General features: G+C 41.2%; 1 protein-coding gene and 1 long non-coding RNA gene across 14 annotated transcripts in view; one reads left to right on the forward strand and one right to left on the reverse strand.

Annotated features, from left to right (window-relative positions):
* Positions 1-22,493, forward strand: part of CCDC148 (coiled-coil domain containing 148) — a 281,532-nt gene that overhangs the window by 240,612 nt on the left and 18,427 nt on the right. Inside the window, exon 14 of one of the 12 annotated variants that reach the window (XR_013371895.1) lies at positions 17,355-17,520. The exons of the other annotated variants lie outside the window; for them this stretch is intronic. The gene's annotated coding sequence lies outside the window, so the exon portion shown is untranslated. The remainder of the gene's footprint in view (positions 1-17,354; positions 17,521-22,493) is intronic. 12 annotated transcript variants of the gene reach the window in all.
* On the reverse strand, positions 8,013-22,350 carry LOC144304912 (uncharacterized). 2 transcript variants are annotated; one of them, XR_013371902.1, is made up of 7 exons: positions 22,047-22,350; positions 21,008-21,023; positions 20,263-20,341; positions 20,072-20,184; positions 19,801-19,935; positions 17,336-17,508; positions 8,013-8,954 (listed from the first exon to the last, which is right to left on the reverse strand). It is a non-coding gene; the product is annotated as an uncharacterized LOC144304912 (long non-coding RNA). The 2 variants fall into 2 exon arrangements; XR_013371903.1 differs by lacking the exon at positions 21,008-21,023.

Genomic DNA, 22,493 nt, shown 5'->3' on the forward strand with positions numbered 1-22,493 from the left:
TGGAAGATTATTGGAAGTAATATTTGTTTTTAAGCTTATAAAATGAAATAAAACATTACTTGAAAGCAAAAATAATTGACTTGCTAAAGGAAATCCAGCACAATGCAAAATGAATTTATGTACACATGGATTAGGACTCTGCTATTTGGAAAGAAAAGATTCAGATAATGTGAAAAGAATATTTTTTCATTTATATTGTTATATCACTATGACATAGTTGTTTAAAACTGTCTTAAAGGACTAGCAGAAGCCTTGGAGCTTTTTATTTTTATGTTTCTAATTTTCTTTTTCCCCCACTTTTTCAATCCAAATCTGTTTAAATTCATTCAACAAATATTTACTGAGATTGTGGCATAAGATAAAACAAAATCTCTGCAACAATTAAGAAGAATGAATGAGGATTATGGTGGTGGCTGCACAGCTCTGAATATTCTAAAAATCATTGAATGATACACTATTTTTCTAGAGATTTATTTCTTTATTTTAGAGAGAGAGCATGAGCAGCAGTGGGGGGGTATGGGAGGGTTTGCAGAGGGAGAGAGAAAATCCTCAAGCAGACTCCTTGCTGAGCCCAGAGCCCACACAGGCTTGGGATGCAGCTCCATCCGAGGACCCTGAGATCATGACCTGAGCTGAAATCCAAAGTCCAACACTTAACCCACTGATCTACCCAGGCACCCCTGAATAATATACTTTTAAATAGGTGATTGCATGGTATATGAATTATAGCTCAATAAAACTGTTTCGTTTTGTTGAGAGACAGAGTGAGCAAGTTGGGGAGAGGGCAGAGAGGGAGAGAGTCTTACACAGGCTCCTTGTCTAGTGTGGAGCCCAGTGATGTAGGCTCAATCGTGCAGCTCTGAGAATCGTGACCTGAGCTGAAATCAAGAGTCAAATACTTAACCAACTGAGCCACCCAGGTGCCCTTCAATGAAACTGGGTGGATTCTTTTTTTTAAAGATTTTATGTATTTATGTATGTATGTATTTATTTGAGAGAGAGAGAGAGAGCATAAGTGGGTAAGGGGCAGAGGGAGATGGACAAGCAGACTCTTGTCTGAGCAAGGAGCCTGATGCAGGGCTTGATCCCAGGACCCTGAGATCATGACCTGAGCCAAAGTCAGATGCTTAACCGATTGGGATACCCAGGTGCCCCTCCTCAATAAAACTGTTAAAAAAAAAAAAAGAACAAGGAGAGTTACATGACCTTATATGAAAAAATAACCAAAATACATTGTATAGATGAGAGGTGTGGACAACAACAGAAAAATACATATAGAATGATATTTTTGTAAAAGAAAGATACAAATTTCTGAAGGATAGAGGAGAATCCTTCAGCAACTATTACTTTTAGGCTATTAGAATAGGAAGTTTGTGTGGAGTGGCAACCGGAGTCTTACTTTTGCCCTTAAGCCCTCCTATGCTGTTTTAATGTTTACCATGAGCTTGTATTATTTTCATAATTTCATCCCCTTATTTTTATAATGTTAAAGCTGAATATTTTATTTGGTTCTATGTATCAGATGCTGAGGAATCTAAGAGTTCCAGAACCTGCATAAACTGCCCTGTGATGGGCACCACCCGGCAGAGATTTGAGGTGCATAGCAGTCAGTAAATGATTATTGACTCAATGACAGAATGGGTTGATGGATGGATAGGTGAACTGTAAGAACTTTGTCTTTATATGGGATAATCAACTAGCAGATAATTATTTATATTGCTGCTCTGAATAAATATAAATATATAAGGTAGAAAGACATAGTCTAAAATAAAGCCCTTCTTAGGGTGCCTGAGTGGCATGGTTGGTTAAGCATCTGACTCTTGATTTCAGCTCACGTCATGATCTCAGGGTCGTGGGGTTGAGCCACATGTCAGTCTCTGTGGAGTCTGCTTAAGATTCTCTCTGTCCTCTCCCTCTGATTTATAATAAATAAATCCTTAAAAATTAATAAAATAAATCCCTTCTTTTCCTAGAACATGTTCAGCATATGGCTGAGGAAATAAAACATCTATATTTAAGAAAAAAATATAAGTAAAAGGCAGTAAATATGATAGGGCTAAAGAACAAGACCTTCTTATCCTTCTTGCTACCTTCATGGCTTGTGGGACATTGGAACAGCTTGAGTTTTCTCCATTATTTCCCTGCGGTCCCTTCCTATCTTACGCAGAGAGATGAGAAAGGACTAGGAAGTGGAGAAACAGAGGGTAGACCGGTATGAATGGCTGCAAATGTTTGTGTCAAGGGGCAAAAGGGAGTGTTATAGTAACATTGTGTGGCGCACAGATAAGTCTGAAGTTAAAACATGAAGTTGGGAAACCATCGCAGAGGAATTCTGTCGTTGACTAGGACCCAAACTTCCCTCCTGGAGAAATGAAACCCCCCTAATCTCCTACACAGGTATAAATAGAGGCAACTGCATAACCTATAGCACAGGCACAGGAAAATAGTGCCACAAGAATATTGGGACCCAGAACTCCGACATTGGGCATAGATGACTGTCCTAGGTGATGTGGCTTGCTGAGTGGCTTTACAAGGTAGCAGTTTGCTTTGGGGTGATAATGAGACCCTTCCCAGGAGGAAGGAATGAATTTCCAGGTGCCCTTTTGTTAAAATCTGGCCGTTTCTTCATCCCTGCAGGCTGCTGACCCTTGTCGCCTCTGTGGTCTGTTCTCATGATGAAAAGAAATGATACATTATTCATATGTTTCCTTTGTGTTGTTTGTGCACCTGTTAGGCTTGATAAAGCTAGAAGGCAGTAATTATTGGGATGTGAGTTTCGCTTCCGGCGTTCTCCAACCTATCCCCAACCTCATCTTCTCAGACACAAGCCCGTGGACCTTTGAATAACAGCCTAAGGTGTCCACACTTTATCATGTAGACAGTACTAAATAGTTAACCTTTCTTGGGCATGGAAACAAAGACTGTGCTTCTGGAAGGCTAACATGAGAGTTGGTACAGGCTGGATGAAAGTGGGGAGAAGACTGGGACTGGGGAGAACCATTTATGATCAGTTAGGTGTGAGGTGATGTGAAAATAAAGAGGAGTGGAGTCTGATCCTTGTCAAATGAGGGGGAAAATGGAACTGAAGGCATCGCTCCTTTCCCCTCTGCAAAGCCCCGTGAGACCATACCAGTGAGCCTGCAGTCCCTTCCCTCCGCCCTGGCTCTAGGTGACCTTGTGACTGCTGTCTCCCCTGGGACACCGTGCCAGCCCTGGACCTAAGCGCGAGGGAAGGCCTGGGCAGCTGCTGCTGTGGTGTTCTGAGGAGAAAGACGGTGCGAGAAGTCAGCCCCTGCTGGAAGGGAGGCCACACGGGGACTGGGGGGAGCTGGGGGGAGGATGGGAGGCTCCGTGGAGAGAGACGCCAGGCGACAAGCACTAAAGCACCACACGCGGAGGGAAGAAGGCATCTGGGACACTCCAGTAGGTTCCGGTCTCCAAGTGACTCCAGCCCCAGCCACCGTATGGCTGTGGCCATACAAGAAACCCCAGTGAGAGCCACAGGAAAACCGCTCCTCTGAGGCCACTCTCCCACGGAATCATGAGACATGGCAGCACCTTATTGCTTTAAGGGGGTTCGTTGCGCAGACACCGACACCTGAATCTAAGCTCTTGAACAACAGATCCCGGACTTGACTCTGTTCAGGCCTTTGCCTGAACACCTAGTAGATCAGCCGACGTGCACTGAGCACTAACCACACCCCAGACACTCTTCTAGGGGCTTTACGTGTATGAAGTCATTTGATCAGCAACAGGTCTATGAGCTACGCACTAACATTAGCCCTCTTACTTAATGGGGAAATATATTTTTAATAGAATTTATTTATTCATTCATTCATTCATTCATTCATTCATTCATTCATTCATGAGAGACACACAGAGAGAGGCAGAGACACAGGCAGAGGGAGAAGCAGGCTCCCTGCGGGGAACCCGCCGTGGGACTCGATCTCAGGACTCCAGAATCATGCTCTGGGCTAAAGGCAGGCACTCAACTGCTGAGCCACCCAGGCTGCCCTTAATGGGGAAATAGGTACAGTAAGGTGGCTTGTCTTCCTAATCTCATCAGAACCTAGATTTAGAGGCAGGTAACCTGGCCTCTGAGCCCCGAACACTACTGCCTCCACTCTCAGGATATACCAACCTGGCCATCCTTCTGTTGTCCCAAATATCTAGAACTATGTTGGGCCTCAGCTGAAAATGACGGGACATAACCGCAAGTCAGGTAGTGGCGACTCTTCTTTGGGTTTTTACCTGGATATGGAATCAAACGTATCATAGTAATGTGATTTAAGAGGTGCTGGGAAGTCCCCCAGCAATCGCCGTGTCCTTCAGTGATCTCTCATTATCTGCAATGGATGCTGAATCCCTTTTAGTAGTGAAGCATTTATGAAGATGTGAATCCTCTGTGAGGGCTGCTACCTGGAGCCATTGTTTCCATCTGTCTATCCTATAGAACCTCGTTTCCTAAGATTTATTCAAGTACCAAATGACTTCCCAGCTAGTGACTATAAAGTTTCACCTCTTTTTTATATATCAATAGTCTTGCCATAACCGTCAGCTTGTATCTTCACCTGCTACTCCTCTCCAGGTTTCTGGCAATGGCTACATGTCACACAAACGTGTCCTGGTGGCAGCCTGTCATCTTAGCCAGTCCTGTGGCTCCAACCACAGCCCCGTGCTCTGAAGACCATCTTTTGCCATCTCACATTTGGCCTTCCAGGGGCAGTTGCTGTTCTCTCTCTAAGCTTGGCTACAAGCATAAAAACAGGGAATTTCCTTAATTCCGCACCCTAATAGCTGTGATCAGCCTGCAGTGAGTGACAAGATTTATTGATGGCGTGGAGATTAAAGGGGGGTTATGAGCAGAGAAATAAAGGACTAATATATGAGATGGGATCACAGGCCCTGGCTTCCACAGGAGGTCTCCCACCGGCCACTGGTGGCTTGCCCCAAGGTAGTCGTGCCATGATGTCGTAGTGGCCTGCTTTTGGGAGAGAACCCAATGTGTCCTCTGCCTGCAGGCAGCCGCCAGCTCTGTCAGGCCCTGAAGGATGAAACTATTCCCTTGAGACTAGTCAGTCTTCCACAGCGAATGAAAAAATGTACAGAAATGGGGCACCTGGGTGGCTCAGTCAGTTAAGCACCTGCCTTCGGCTCAGGTCATGGTCGAGGTCCCAGGATCCAGCCCTGTATAGGGCTCCCCACTCAGCAGGGAGCCTGCTTCTCCCTCTGCCCCTGCTCCTCCCCCTGCTCACTCGCTCGCTCTCTCTCTCTCTCTCTCAAATAAATAAACTGTTTTTTTAAAATGCACAGAAGCAACAGAGAGGAAATGCTGGTAACACCTTCTTTAGAATACAGCTGGCAGATGCAGAGAAAACGCCGGTAGAAGTGGACCTCGGAGCCAGCCGGCTGCTTTTGTGCTGGCCTGGTGGGCCTGGTGGGCCTGGTGGGCCTCCGGGCCTGGGGGGCCTGAGGGGCCTGGTGGGCTTCCGGGCCTGGGGGCCGGCGGGCCTGGGGGACCTGGTGAGCCTGGGGGGCCTGGTGGGCCTGGTGGGCAATGAGCACCAGCCTCAGAGTAACGCCCAGCGCGCTGACAGGTTTCCTGGCCTGCACCCTTTGCAAACAGTCAGATGTCCCCTCAACTCCCCCTTTACAGAGAGGAGATTCATTTCGATGGTGTCTTTTGGAGGAGTCTCCACGTAATCGTCCTCACGGTGCTCAGACGGGAGGCCTGGGCTCCCGCTCTCACTCCTCACCTCACGCCAACCCCGGCAGCCATGAATCCTCAGATCTCTGGACCCCGGGAGCAAGGGTCAGCAAACTTTTCCTCTAGAGGGATAGATATAGTTCAGCGTTTTCGGGTCATATGATTTCTGTCTAAACCACTCAGTTCTGCACGGGGAGCCAGAGACAGCATGTGAACGCCAGGCCTGGCCCGGTTCGCTAATGCTTGACAACACGGAGGGCAGGCTGGGCTTGGCTCCGAGGCTAGAGCTGCGGACCCCTGATCTAGAGCTGCTGACTCCCGACCTACAGCCGCTGACCCCCGATCTAGAGCCGCTGACCCGGAGCTGGAGCCGCTGACCCCTGAGCTGGAGCCGCTGACCCCGGATCCAGAGCGGCTCCAGTTTCTGTGTTTGTGTTCATCTGCTTCTGTGATCCGGGCTTCCTCTTTGCTGCTTCTGTCTTATAAGGATTTCCCCTATTTTCTTGTGAGTTTAATAAAACATTTGAAAGTGTCCTTTAGCGATCTATGCAGATCTAGGTGTTTTGGGGTGGCAGAGGGTTTTCTTATACCTACTTCTCCATCCTGTTGGAAATATAAATCTGACATTTTTTTTCCTGTCTCATTAATGTCAACCTTCTATGTCATTAGGTTTCAGAAGTTCTCCCATATATGGAATATAGCTGGATTTGGCTTTACTTCTCAGTCTCATGGACCAAGGAGTTCATTCGTACTTCCTGTGAGCACTGTTACGTTTATTTCCATCACCTTATGTTTGTTCCCACTTTCCCATGCTATTTCTATTCTTTCTCTTTCTTCTCCTTTTTTCCTTCTACTACTGTAATCAAATTTTCCTTTATTTTTCCCCCTCTAATTATTTGAAAATTCAACATTCAATCTCAATTCTTTTGATAAAGCCCTCATGTTTTAATACACGCAAGTAACTTAGTGAACTCTAACACTGTTCCAAATATCTTTCTTCTCCTCCCTGGTGATGGGAGCATTGAGGACCTTCAATTGATCACATTTCAGTTTTCCATTTAATGTTACCTAGCACTGTTTAATTCCCTAAATTGATTTCTCAATGTTTTCCAGTCTCTTTGCTCACCATTGCTCCTTGTATCCTACACATTCTTCTGAGTTCATTTTTTCCCTGGAACTACATCCTTTAATTAGTTCTTTCAGCAAGAATCTAAGTGTAGGATTTTTATTTTGTTCTTGTGCTTGAAGGATGTTCTACCTGAGTATAAAACTCAGGGTTAAAAAATCTTTCCTCAGGACTCGGAAGATATTATCTTTCAGATAAAGAATCTTCTAGAATTTATGGCTGCTATTGAGATATGTGCTATTAATCTAATTATTTATAGGGAATCCCACTCTTTTTTTTTTTTTTTGCTTGCTTTTGATATTTTCTTAGTTTTCTTAGTTTCACTAAAAAATGTCCTCGTGATTTACCTTTACTTACACTGCACTTCTTGAACATTCATATCTTTCACCAATTCTGGAAATTTCTGTCATTACATTTTTAAATATTGCCTACTTATTGTTCTCTCTACCCTCTCCTACTACAACCTTCTGTTAGAAATATGTTGGTTCTTTTCATTTTATTCTCATATTTCTTACTCTTGCTTTTATATTTTCCATCTTTTTTTTCTTTCTGTGCTATATTTTCAGATTTTTTTTTCAGTTGTTTTACACTTATTCTTTCTTCACCTGTGCTTAATCTGCTGTTTAATTCATTCACTGAGTTTTCTTTATAAGTTTTTTCACTTTTGTAATTTTGAAATCTTGAAAGTTTTTGGAATCTGGAATTTCATTTGGAAATAAAATTTGCTCTTTGGTTTGGTGTAGTGGTTAAGACCCTGTACTCTAGAATATAGACTGAAAATTTGTGCCTATCCATTCCCCCACCCCCTCACCCCCCACAAAGTCATGTGTTAAAATCCAAACCCACAGTGTTGATATTAGGAGAAGGGGCTTCTGGGAGGTGATGATGTCATGCTGCGTTTTCTATAAAATGGAAAAGTACTAATACCTCATAATACAATAATATTGTTGTGAGGATTAAATGAGTTAATATTTGCAAAACATTTAGAAAAGGGCCTAGCAAAGGACCAGTACTGTACTATTATTAGCAGCAGCAGCATCAACATTATTCAAAGTGGCCTTGTCTTTTTCCATTTCTCATTCCTGTGTTTTAATTACTTCTGTGATAGCTTTAATAATGTTAAAGATCTTTTCTTTGGTGGTTACTTTTTTTAAGATTTTATTTATTTATTCATGAGAGACACACAGAGAGAGGGAGAGACACAGGCAGAGGGAGAAGTAGGCTCCCTGCGGGGAGCCCAATGTGGGACTCGACCCCAGGACCCCAGGATCATGACCTGAGCCAAAGGCAGACGCTCAACCACTGAGCCACCCAGGTGCCCCTGGTTGTTACTTTCTAAGTTCCATTCTAGTAACTCACATTATTGGGTCTAATCCTCCCGTATCTTGTGTCCACTGCCTGTACCTCACACAAAAATTGTTACTTGCTATTCTATGACTTTTTTATCATGGGCTCATCTTCAGTAAGTCTTGTCATTTTGTGAGGATCCCTTGCCACCTAGGTGTGTCTGTGTTCTCCTGTGTGGGTTTTGCATTTACTTATGCAAGGAGTGCCAGGGCATCAATTTCCTGACCGAATTTTCTGTTTATATTTTTAAGTGAGGCTTCCTGGAATATGATATAAATTTAAGCTCCAAGTCTGAATAAGGATCAAGCATGGAATTTGGATTACTTGGGGAAATATGTGTTTTTTGGATCTGAGGGCCTTAGATTTTGGGGATCTTAGTTCCAACACCTTGCCTCACCCAAAATGAGGCTTATGCCTACATGAACTTTAAATCCTAGCCTCCAGATAGACAGGTATCCACTCAGGTCACCACTCTGACTTTAAATTTTCTTTTTTAAGCATATTTTAATTCTCTTCTAAAACTATTTCATACAGCTTTTGCAGCTGTTTCCAGCACCTTGGGGATATGTTAGCTCTCCATCTTGCAGAACCCTAATAGACCTCTTCCTTCTCATAACATTATTTCACAACTGCTTTCCTTCCTTGCTAGTCTCCCTTCCCTCTCAACATTTCTTCTCATTTTTTTCTTATCAGCTTCTTCCACTTCACATCATGTTCTTTCCTTCTTTGGTAGCATATTTCAATCCTACAGAGTCCCGTATGTGCTATGTCAACCTGCAAAGATAAACAGCCTTATTAATTGGTCTTCTACTGTCACTGAGACACCAAAGCATTTATGCCAAGGGCAATGCATATTGGGTTGATACAGGAAAATTTCACTTTAAAATCAGACTTTGATCCTGTAGAAATATTCCCGGATGTCACTCCTTTTCTCTCTAGTGAGTATTTTAGATTTAATCATTCTTTCTGATAGCTATTGATGTGTTCATCATATTTTCTCACTGCATTTCTGACTATGATGAACTGTGCTTTGAAAAATAACCTTGGTTGGCTACACTATCTTGAGGAAGAGTACTCAGACTGGCTAATGCAAAGATTCAGACCTCCTTGGCAGATATATTTCTACATTGAGGACAAGAATGTTAGGCCAATCTCTCTTCTGGTAGCCACTACCATACCCAACTCCTTTTGCTCTGATTCCTAATTCCCCTTGCAAACTTCTTAGAGACCATGACTTCTCCTATAGAACAGAGGTCCGTGTAGAAAGGCCAACCTGCGGGCATGATCCTATCAGATCAGAGTGTGAACTTTCTCTCTAAAAATTAGTGAACTGGAATTTGGCATCATAGAAACACAAAATAGACCTTTGCTCTTTTTTTTTTTTTAAGACCTTTGCTCTTTAAAAAATGGTAGTAAAATATACATGCCATAACATTTGACACTGTAACCTTTTTTCGAGTATCCAATTCAGTGGTGTTATGTACATTCACATTTCTGTGCAACCATCACCACCATCCGTCTCCAGAACCTTCTCATCATCCCGAACTGAAACTGTACCCATTAAACAATAACTCCCTTGTCTTCTTTCCATCAGCCCTTGGTAACCACTATTCTACTTTCTTTCTCTATAAATTTGACTACTCTAGCTATCTCAAATAAGAAAAATCATGCAATATTTGCCTTTTTGTGTCTGGCGTACTCCACCTAGCATAATGTTTTCAAGGTTTTTATCCATGTTGTACAATGTGTCAGAATTTCATTGAGTCCTTACATTTTAACATTGAATTCATACATTTTTTTCTTTCTGGGAAAGCTAAGTTTTTATTAGTCACAAAGCCAGAAAGTGTTTTATCTGCACAAATACTGAGACCATGGCCGACATCTCTTCCTTTAGATGCCATTCTCTTCCATAGCTGCTGCTCCTGGCTCTGTTATGCTTGAACTTTCCTTTGCCTTTTAGCAAAAGAAAGACTTTGGAAACACATCATCTTCACATGAAAAGGGAATTTTTATTCTGAAATATGTAAGCTGCTTAACTTATTAGGTGAAAATGTGAAGGCAGTGACCTTCACAAGTAGGGGAGCTGACTAGTCTAACAAGAAAATGATGTCTTTGGCAGCTTCAACTTGTCTCTAATCCATCTCTGCCCTCCCCGCAACCTTGATATTCTGGAAGGTAGCGGTCAAGTCTTGGTCATTCACACCCAGATGCAGTTTCTTGCTATGGGCACTTATCTCTACCTTCCTCCCCCTCCTCCCATTTACCTCCAACAGACTCCTCATCGGTCCTACTTTATGCCTCTCAGCCACCTCCCTTTGCCTAGGCTCAAGGCCTGATCTCCTTAACCTGACTTGTAGGGTCCCACAAAAGTTACCTTTTCAGCCAAATAGGATATGACTAGAATAGCCGTGTCCTATTATTTTCTTTCTGTCTTATTTCATGGTTTAATTTTTGATGAAAATACCCTCCCCAAAGACTCTTTCAAATTGTGGCTCTTAAATAAAGCTTGTCTCAAATATCCACCTTGTCCAAGAACCCCTTTCAAATCCTTTCCACTCCATATGATCATTGCCTCTGTTGACTCCCCAAACACTTTTATTTCTATGTCTCTTTTGGAGTCTATCAGATTATCTTTTGAATTATAACTATGCACCCATTTGTCTTAGTGCCTCAAACTTAGTAGGTTATACGTCATTTAAGGAAATTACTGTGTTTTGCTCTCCTACAACACCTATCACTGTGACTTGCACAAAATAAGTTCTTTATAAATACATTTTTTTCTATCATTTGCTTGTTGACTTAGAGTAGATCCATGGTGTTGCAACCTTAAATCAATCATGGAACCAGCTCTCTAAGAGGTGACTTCTCCGGAGGCCCAGTGGAAGAAAGAGGAAGGCAGGACAGTGAAGTGTAGGAAATATATCTAAGTAGTGGACTAGTTTCCACTGCTGATTATTTACCCAGAGTAAGTAAAACATAACTAACATTTTGTTTGCCTCTTCATTAGTTTTTGTTATTTGCCATGTTGGGAAGACATGTAAATGCAAAGGATCTTAAACTCAGAAGAAAAATAAAGTGATATGAAAAAGAAGAACCTAAATCTTTTTTTCTTTTTTTAAAGATTTTATTTATTTATTTGTGAGAGACAGAGAGAGAGGCAGAGACAGGGAGAGGGAGAAGCAGTTTCCCTGCAGGGAGCCTGATGTGGGACACAATCCTAGGACCCCAGGATCACACCCTGAGCCCAAGGCAGACTGTCAACCACTGAGCCACCCAGGTGTCCCAGAAAAACCTAAATCTTAAATAATTCATTCATCTTATTCTGATAGGGCATGGAGAAAAAATCACATTACTCAGATGGTTTCTCTAACTCTGGAATGTCTACAGTGTTTCATGATGGTAATGATTATAAGCTACTGTAGAGTAACAGCTTTTCTAAGAAATTTAGAAAAAATAGGCACAATCCTAAATTACTGCCTTTTGTGGCTAATTCTTTACTAATCCTCTACAAAATATGTAATATTGGTTTCTAGGTTCTTTGATTTTTATACTTATAAAAAATAATATTTAAATCAAGTTTAAAGTTTTGGGGGGAAAAGTGGTTTAAAGGTGGGCTTTTGTTTGCTAGTGAAAACTGTCATGCTCAGTGCTTAGAAAAACAAATTATAAATTGATTCTGGATTGAGCAATACCTATTTGGGGGGAATAAAAAAGCAAACCAGAAATAGAACAGTTGAGGAGTTAATAATTAAGCAGGTTGCAAATTACAAGTATTTCAGTTATTCATCTTAGGAGGAACTGAATATTATTTTTGGATTCTCTGAAGATAGAAAAAGTCCTGAAGGACTGAGGAAAGAAACATTTATATAGTTCTTTTATTTTTTAAAAGGGACAAAGAGAGACCCTGATAACTAAATATGAATTTACTTAGCTCTAATTCCCAATGAAGATTGTAGATCAAATCCTCAAAAAACCTACTTGTGGTACTGACTTCTACAGGCACACAGGATCCCGTAGAGGAACAGTGTGGCTTTATGAAACTCAATATGTGTCAGACAATTTTAATTTCCTTCCATGACAGGATGACGAGACCGTAGCTTAGAGGCAAGCAACAGAGGCCATTTATCTGTCTTTTACTCAAGCTTTCAATTCTTTCATACATGTGATGCCCAGCAGCCAGTTAAGAAAATAAGTCAAGCACCATGTTTCTCAAGCTATAAGCCCTGGTAATTCCTTGAGAAGTTTTACATGTAAGAGTAAATATCCTTGTATAGAAGATTATCTTTTAAAAAGTGTTCCACCAGCTAAGAAAAAAACTAACTTCTGTTTTGCAGTAAAAAAAAAAAAAAAAAAAAAAAAAAAAAGTAACTGAAAGATCTTCATGTGGAATGGAGTTGTAAGTCCATGTTTTTCAAAATGGTTTGGGGTCCCCAGATATATTTTGGAGGCTGTATTCCAGGAATCAGGTGGCACAATGGAACCGAGGTACTGGAAGAATTACTATTTACAAAGGGAGCGGTCAGGATGTAGGAACAAGAAAGGATAGTGAGCTGGGAACAGCTGGATAGGGGGGAGCAATTGCCAGAACCTGGAGAGGACAGAAATATGGCAAGGGCCACCTACAGGAAGTCTGGAATGGGGGACACGAGGTATCCTGCCATGAACAGCCAGAGGCAAGTGTCTGGATCCATGAAATTTAATACAAATTTGGGAATATATGTGTGATGTGCCTTCTCCTGCAGAATGGGCCCATAGATTTTATCAACAATCTCCAAAATGAGTCCCAAATGTTAAGAGCTATATTTTTAAGAGATGGAAATAAAATTCAAGCTGACTTTGTTATAATCCCTGAGCTTGATGGTTTATAGCCCTTGTTAAGGATCTACAGGGTACAAAGCACTAAATAACATTCTATACAAATAAGTCAGGAGGTTATTTGGTGTATTTTGGACCAAAGATTCAGTTTTACTAAGCATTTGTTAAGTGTGTCAATTACTGAGTTTGTTATTGCTTAGAAGTGAAACATGGAACTAACGAGCTGCTCATGGTTGTTAATGAATTCACATAGCACATTACATTGAATAATATACACATATTACTCTGAAAGGTTGGTTAAGAACAACATTTGGGCAAGATTAAGTTGACAGGCAGTTAGCTATACATTAGCTTTTATCTATATCTATCCATCTATCATCTATCTATGATGGCTTTGTTGGTGTTTATTTTTGTATATATATCATTATATACTACACACACACACACACACACACACAGTTGCACTGTGCCTGGTATATTCTAAGAGTGAATGAGTTATACACATAAATTACATATATACACACACATATATAATTCATATATGTACAATTATATACATATAAATCATGTCTTAATCAGCTCAAGCTGACAAAATATTAGGTTGCTTAAGCAACAGAAATCTATTTTCTCACAATTCTGGAGTGAGCTCTCTAGAGTCCCTTCTTATAAGTACACTACTGCTAGCCAATCAAGGCCCCACCCTATGATCTCCTTTACCTTCATAATTTCTTACAGGTCCCATCTCCAAATACAGCCACGCTAAGGATCAGAAATTCAACACATACATTTCAGAAGGGATAAAAAATTTCTCTTAAAAAATTTTATTCCGTGGTAAGGGTACTTAAGGTTTACTCTTATAGCAAATTTCAAGTATGTAATAAAGCATTATTGAATATAATCACCACGCTGTGATTCCCAGAGTGTATTCATCTTGTAGCTAAAATTTGTATCCTCAGATCAATTTAACCGACATATCTGTATTTCCCTCACCCTAGCCCCTGGTAGCCACCATTCTATTCTTTGTGTCTAGGAGCTTGACTTCTTTTTGTTTAACTATTCCACATATAAGTATTACTATGCAGTATTTGTCTTTCTTTGTCTGGTTTATTTTACCTAGCATGATGCCCTCCAGTTTTATCCCTGTTGTTAAAAATGACAGGATTTCATCCTTTTTATGGGTGAATAATAGTCTATTGTGTGCATATGCCACATTCTCTTTATTCATTCATTGATCAACACTTAGGATTTCTTTCCATATCTTGACTATTGTAAAAAAAAAAAAAGGGGGGGGGACTATGAAGGTAGTGGATGGTGTCAATTCACTTGATTGTGTTAATCATTTCACAATGTATATGTATATCAAATATCACCCTGTACACTGTAAATATATAGTTTTATTTGTCAATTATACTTCAATTAAAATATGTGTGTCTGTGTCTGTGTGTGTGTATACACACTGTTCCTGACATTGAGACTCAAATGAAAGAGCTTGATCTTTATAGAACTATTCCAGGGGAGACACACCTAAAGATTTGTAGAAGTTCTCCGGGAGGAATGTCCTGTCATATTCACAGACTCTCCATCCTTCTAAATCATTGACCTTGGCAGCAAATCATCAGGGGAAATTTTTTAAATAGGGCTTCCCAGTCCCATTCCCAGAGATTCGTACTTAGTTGTCCTGAGGAAGGGCCCCAGATGATGTTTTTTAAAGGCTTCCCTGGTGATCCTAATGTGTACCACTGCTGACCACCACTCACCCCACCTCCCATGCCCAGGCCATCTGCTCCAGGGCCCCTGCTCCTCACCATACCACACACTGTGACCTCTTAGAATCGGGACTAGTTGTTCTTCTCCTAATTATTAGTTCACATTTTATCTTAGAGACACTAAACTTTTCTCGTTAAGGAGCAGTGCTAGCTAGCCCAAAGCCAGTTTAGGGCCTGCCATCTTCCAGGCTCTATACAGAATAGACTGTATGGGATGCATCATCTATGCATCTTGGGATCAGCTCCAGGCTCTGTGCCAGTGATGTCCCCTCCCTTCACACTTCCCTATTTTTTCCACTTATTTTAATCTATACTATTTTGATGTGCTTGTATTATCCTTATAACCTGTCTCTACTCTAATTATTTTAGGGAAGAAGGAGGGATATGTATTTATAATGAATGAATGAACAAAGGAACAAACATATTAAAAATTGTACACAAACAGCCATACTTAGGAATAACCAGGAGAGAGTTTTTTGAGCCTGATTCTTGCAGAGTGCTTAAGGAGGGCAAGATGAAATGAGTGGGAAAGGTGGAATTAGTGAAGTGAAAGCCAATACCCCAACATAGGGCAGGCACGGGTGAGCAGATTACCTACAGAGGACTACTCCATGGCAGTCTGTGGGTAGATGGGAGACATGGTCTTTCAAATGAAGCCAAGCTGGGAGGTCATAACCCAAGTTCATGAAAAATGATGAATGTTCTCAACATAATATAGGAATTAGAACAAATTGGTATCTTCCTAGTGTAACCCTAGTTTGAAGGGAACTGAAGAAATATTTAGGAAAATCAATTAACAGGATTTGGTGATTGACTGGAAGGAGACAGAATCACCAAAGAGGGGCCCCTGCGTGGCTCAGTGGTTGAGCATCTGCCTTTGGCTCAGGTTGTGATTCCAGGGTCCTGGGATCGAGTCCCACATTGGGCTCCCCGCAGGGAGCCTGCTTCTCCCTCTGCCTGTGTCTCTCCCTGTCTCTGTGTGTCTCTCATGAATAAATAAATAAAATATTTTTTTAAAAAATAGGTTTCTGGGTTGTTCGGCTGATACCATTTTCTGAGATGGGAAATAACTAGTGGGGAAAATACACATTTACAAACTTAGGTGGGCAGGCACATACACACTCCTAGTCAGGAACTGAGAGGATGATTAACTACAATTATTTCATTCTTCTCCCTCTTTCATAACCTCTTCTTCTCCCATAAAAAGGAAAATAAAGGAGATTTTCCAGGAGCTGAGAGTCTTATGGAGAACATTATGAAATGTTCCACGTGGTCTAAAAAGGATATGAAACAAAGTGAAAACCTCACTAGTGACTGCAGTGTTATTCTACATTACTTTTAGCTCTGATCTGTGTATTTGATGGTCAGTTATTGGGGTACCTTAAAAATCATATTTCAAGCATATCTACTGTCAAAAGAAGTCCTCAAATGGATGCACCTCTCAGGGAGTTGTCTATTGTCACTGATTAAAATATAAGATCATTTTCTAAGCAGAAGCAGGCCCCTTCAGACTCAACCAGACTAGACCCTGTTGACCACCAACAGGGAACCCCACCCTGCGCCTCACTCATGTGGCAGTGGTTTCAGGATGCAAAGAACCTTTATTATAGTTGGACTTAAACTTTATTTGAGCCACAACCATATAAATATCTGCACACAACATTACACACTACACAAGCATGTCAGCCATCCTCCACCCACCACCCACCCCTGCTTCCCAACTTCCAAGCACACGGCTTTAGAAACCCCCCAGGAGGCAGTAACTCCACCAGAGCACAGTCACACAAAAGGATGATTTTTACATCTTGAACTCAAGTCTAAACTCACTTGTTACTAATTCCTCAGCCTATTGGGTGAATATTGAAATGAGATTTAAAAATATAGCCTCCTCAGAACATTTCCTCAAAAGACAAGAAAAATGCTAGAAGGCAATTTAGTCATTTGTGAGTTCTGAAAAAAATCAGGATCCTTTTTTGCATCTGACTATAAATGTGTGGTCTAGAATTGTTATGTTCCATGATAAAATCATGAACATAGGCAGAAATAGGCCTCTAATCCTATTCTATGGTGCACTGAAATCATGCAGGTGGTAGAAAAGTATGGTCAAATTTCCTGGAGGGCAGCTTTCTCATATACACCTACTTTACACTGACACTTTCTTTTCTGTAGATATTCTAAATGTGCATCATCAATTTCTGTCACTTGTCCAACACCTAGTAAGTGCCTGACAATGTTCCAACATTTCTGGATTGGTTCCAGAAACAGAGTGACTGGTAACTGTATCTACAAGTGGCTAATCTATTTTGATGTGAGCTTAATTAATGCTGCATATGAAACTCCAAATGTTACAATCCAGGAGTTCTAAAATTTTAATTATTAGACTAACTTAGCTAACTTATTCCAAGATGAAATTTTAATTTAATTTAATTTAATGTTAAGTATTAAATTCCTTTACAACAAATTCATTTTTCAAGAGAAAGGGGTTTTATAAAACCACTCTCTATTACTCTTTTAGCACATGGATAAGAACTATATAAAAATGTCACAAATAATATATGATTTCAACATTACAACCTGAACTGCAAATTTTCAGGGAAGGATTGGGCTGCACAGTTCTGATATCTGGCCATGAAATCCAAGCTGCTGTTGGGAAGTTGGAGATTAGAGGCTGAGGCCGTTGCTGGCATTCCATCGGAATACATGGGGCAAGCTGATCTGGTCAAGATGTGTCATGTGGATCACAGGAGCTAGAAGAGCAGGTAATATCACTACTGAATAAGTGGGTTTATCTTTTGTGTAGAAACCAGACAAATATTCCAATCTCCATAGCATATGTGCTTTGTGTTATTTTCCGTTACATAGATGCAAACTGCTGAACCCTCTAGCCTTCCGTATAATTCATATTTCTGGAGACTCCAGCAAGCCTCTATCTAAATAAGTTAGCTGGGATCATTTTAAGCACTCTCCCTTCCCTTTTTTAAGGCTTGGGGAAGCTTAGTGTTCAGGACAAGAAAAGGAGAGATCTTTGCCATCCTAGACACACAAAGCTCCAGCTCTCTATCCTATTGCCAGAGCAGGAGCTTCTTACTTGAGGGTATTACTGGAGAGCTAGCCATTACTCTTGAGATGACATTTTACTCTGTCATGCAATATTTGAGTTTGCCTGCTGCAGCCCTTGCTGAAGAGTAAATAGAGAAGAGGTATGATTGCAGACATCAGGAAATACCCATAAGTGTGATCCCTGACCCTTATGAAATTTGATCAGGAAAATATGAAATGAAATGCATAAACCTAAGAACCAGCTCCGTGAAGGAGCAAATTTGTTAAAATTTAGTTTCTAAAGACTAGGAATAAAATTTTTAAGATAAATATGAAACCAGGGGAGAAGAACAAACATATTTTTCTAAAAAAGAAACTGTTTTGAAAAGTCACCCTGGGGAATCCCTGGGTGGCTCAGCAGTTTAGTGCCTGCCTTCGGCCCAGGGCGTGATCCTGGAGTCTCGGGATCGAGTCCCACGTCGGGCTCCCTGCATGGAGCCTGCTTCTCCCTCTGCCTGTGTCTCTGCCTCTCTCTCTCCTCTGTGTATTTCATGAATAAATAAATAAAATCTTTAAAAAAAGAAAAGTCATCATGAAGGTAGTGTCTTTGGGTTTTTTCCATCAAGAAAAACCAGAGAGAAAAATTGGGTCCTCTGCAAATTCTTTTATTGTCAGTTTCACAAGAAATATTTGATTTCAGGGAACGTGGTTATGCACACTGAAATCCGTGTTAACTGCCTTGAATAGATAGCAATGTGGTAATTTCTACCTTCATATGCATCATTTTATTTTTTGTAAGTAAGCTCTATGCCCACCTTGGGGCTTGAACTCATGACCTCAAGATCAAGAGTCGCATGCTCACCAGCTAAGCCAGCCAGGTGCCCTTCATCTGCATCATTTTAGATCGTTATACATTTCAGTATACAATGGATTAGGTGTGCCTACCTTAACAAGCTTGGAAGACATGGAGATAAGTTGGGTATGAATGTAATATTTGTGGGTTTTTTTTTACCTCCCCACTAATTCAGACTTCTTAATAAGATCTGGATTTCGGAAGGAGAAATGGACTGTAATGATAATAGATGCTATCTTTTTTGTTTGCTTCAGTTCGTGTTATATGCTGGGTATTTATGATATCATTTAGTCCTTACGGTTGAACTATGAGCTAGCTATTATTTTTATCCCCTTTGACAGATGATGAAATGAGGGCTTAAGGAGGTCAAACAACTGGCCCAGAATGACACAGTTAGTAAACAGGCAGTCAATTCCCAGCCTCCTAAAGTGCCAAGAAGAGTTCTCTGCCTTCCATCCACTGCTCCCCTGAGCAGGCACATGGTGAACCATTACCTGGATCTGCCCTGACCTACTGGTCAGACCGACCCTCCTGTTCAGTGAAGTGAAAAGCAATGAAAATACTCAACTTGAGCTGAGAGCCAAATATTTTATCACCTAGGACTCTATTTATTTAAAACTCACTCGCTTGTAAAGCAACTTGGTTGAATGGGTAAATAAGCAAAGAGAAGGGCCAGAAACTTCCTCAGCCCTTCGAGTTAATGATCAGCTAGTCTGTGAAGCCTGGCATCGGCTGGCAGTGAGTAGCAGGGAAAAGTTGAAAGTCCTCCTCTAATCCTTCACTTGGCAAATGGATAAAAGGAAACTCGTGCTCTGTACCTTTCACAGAGTGGGAACTGACTTTACTAAACGTCTTTTCTGGTGATTTCAAGGGGGAATGCCAAAGATGGAAGAGAACAGGTCATAGCAATCCCAGAGGTGTTTTCTTGACCCTGGAGGACCCATTAACAAGCAGCATATAATAATCTTGTCACCTAAAATTACTATTTCCATGAGCAATTAAAAGGGACTAATTACCCAAAACAATTTGTCAAAATTAAGGCTGACAGCTTTGCTACCATAATCCTCAGATTGGGCAGGGAGAGTGGCTCCTATATAGAGAGACTTGGTGACCTAGCTGTCACCAAGGAGGTTGTCAGCTAACTGACCTGAGGCTGCAGCATGATGGAACACACCAACGTGAACATGGAGCTCTGCTGCACCAGGAATTTGTAGCGATTCTCCATTCTTTGGGATCCTTTCTAATCCCTTTGAGCATCTGATGAAAGTTGTAACTGGAAACTCTTTTCACAAAAATACACATATACACATACACACAAAATATTCATGTATGATTTCAGGGAGTTCAGGGCCCCTGAAATCCACCATGAATCCTTAGGAATCCGCAGACCCCAGTGGACCCCCCCACTTTAGCCCTACCTCTCTGATTCAGAATGGACTTCTCGGAGGGGCTTTGCATAAACCATAGGCAGAGACAGCGAGGTGAGGCACAGATTGCCTCTGTGCACTGCAGAAGCCAGGCAGGACTGGGCCTTGGAAAATAGCAAAGCAGCAAAGATCAGCTTTGGAGTTTCCAGGCTGGCCCTTATGACTGCTCTTCTTTCACTTACCCTCAACCTTTTTCATGGCCCCCTTCACTCCTCAAGCTTTGAGTTCATTAAGCAGACCCCATCTTTACTTCGTGTATGCCTGGAATACAAAGCATAGGAGGCTCAACAACCCAGAGCCTATGCATTTCCTCTGTCTTCCCTGAAACATCAATTTCAGGCTATTGGCTGCTAATCAAAACCAAGTGGGGAAAATTTATATTCAAAGAGGCGGATCAAAGCTAAGGAACATAGGAATAATTTTCTTCTAGATTGGTATTTCTTCAAATGTGCCCCACTGGCCACCTGGATCAGAACCAGAGCTTATTTTTTGTTTTTTGTATTTTTAAAGATTTTGTTAATTTACTTATTTTAGAGAGAGAAATTGAGTGTGAGCAGGAGGAGGGGCAGAGGGAGAGGGTGAGGGAGAGGCAGAGGCAGAAAATCTCAAGCAGACTCCATGCTGAGTGCAGAGCCCGACACAGGGGCCAATCTCATGACCCTGAGATCATGACCTGAGCTGAAACCAAGAGTAAGAGGTTTAACCAACTGAGCCACCCAGGTGCCCCCAGTGCTTGTTAATAATACAGATTCTTAGGCCTAGACAATGAAGGATGAGGGTGAGAGAGGGCAGTGAGTCTACATTAGAAAAGAAAAAAAAAAAAGAAATAATACACACCAATCCTTCCAATGGTATCTGGTTACAATACAGATTCCCACCCAATCTACGCAGATGATTTACAATTGCTATAAAAGAAAGAATACTCACTGAGAGTTTCTGGACTCTGGAGGGTTACAGGTAGGGAGAAAAGATAAATATTTTAATTTGTTTACAAAACAACATTTCATAAAAGTTCTGTAAGTTACAGATATCTCTAGAGACAAAGTTTCCTTCAATCTGGAGGAGCAAACATGAGGGGATCAGCAATGTTTTGAACAAGAATCATTAAAAACGGTCATCATTGTCCTTAAAAAAATAAATAAAATAAAATATAGATTTATATCATTAAAAAAGAAAACCTTACCAGTAAATTATTTTCACATTGATATTTGAGCACATTTGCTTTTAAGACTTTAAACTTTATCCTGAGTCAGATCAAGTTACAACAACATATCTGAACCCTAGTGCTTTAGGTTCCCAAAGAAATGCTGATTTTAGACAGAACCAAGACTTAGAATGAATTCTATCAAGAATTGCCACATATCACTTATAAAAGTGTTTATTGAAGACACTATCTCTTATAATATAGCTGACAACTTCACTCAAGCTTAATGTTTGGATGAAGCTTTTATGATAAACCTTGAATATTTCTTTTATTAGATGATGAGTGCTATATAACCCAGACGTCTTTCCATTTTCAACTTGGCCTCCAGGAAACTCAGATCTAAATCTAAGTATTTAGATTTAGTACTGTATTCCCTTGTGGCCTCTTTCATACTGAGAACTGCTCACCTACTTCCTTAAATATATGCCTCAATTCTCTTTACTTTTGCTTAAATTACATTAAACATTCATCGTTTATTGAAAGCTGCTGCTGGGACGCCTGGGTGGCTCAGGGGTTGAGCATCTAACTGCCTTCGGCTCAGGCCGTGATCCCGGGATCCAGGATCCAGTCCCACATCAGGGAACCTGAGTCCCACAAGGAGCCTTCCTCTCCCCCTGCCTGTGTCTCTGCCTCTCTCTCTGTGTGTCTCTCATGAATAAATAAATAAAATATTTTTTAAAAAAGAAAGCTGCTGCTAATACCTATTCAAAAAAAAAAAAGAATATAAGTAACCTGTTAATAGATAAATGTTATTCTTTTCACCTTATGGAATAGTGGAGAGAGTGAAGATCAGGAGACAGGAAATCTCGGTTCTCGTCCATCTGTTTTTCTCTGTCTAGTGGTTTCCTTAGGCAGGTTGCCTCATTTCACCCTCTAGATGGGAGCAAGTTGGATCTCAGAGGCGTGTCCCAAGTCCACACCCTCAGCTTATGTGCTTCCCATCATCTTGTCAGTGTGAGGACCATGCTGTCATCTCCAAGAGGTCCACCTGCAGCCTTGAGTATTTGAGTGTCTGCTGGATGCTGGACCCCAACTACAGAGGCATCAGGATGGGTAGAGGATGGTACCTGATGTGCTGCGGGTGGGAGACTCCAGGAGGGACACCCAGGAATACTCACTGGGGTCACAGTGAGGGCAAAACAGGTCACAAGCAATACCAACCAGGCAAATGGTTGAGTCATTGACCCTAAATGATCCCCTTATACGCGA

Source organism: Canis aureus, chromosome 34, assembly GCF_053574225.1.
Source record: "Canis aureus isolate CA01 chromosome 34, VMU_Caureus_v.1.0, whole genome shotgun sequence".
Taxonomy (NCBI): domain Eukaryota; kingdom Metazoa; phylum Chordata; class Mammalia; order Carnivora; family Canidae; genus Canis; species Canis aureus.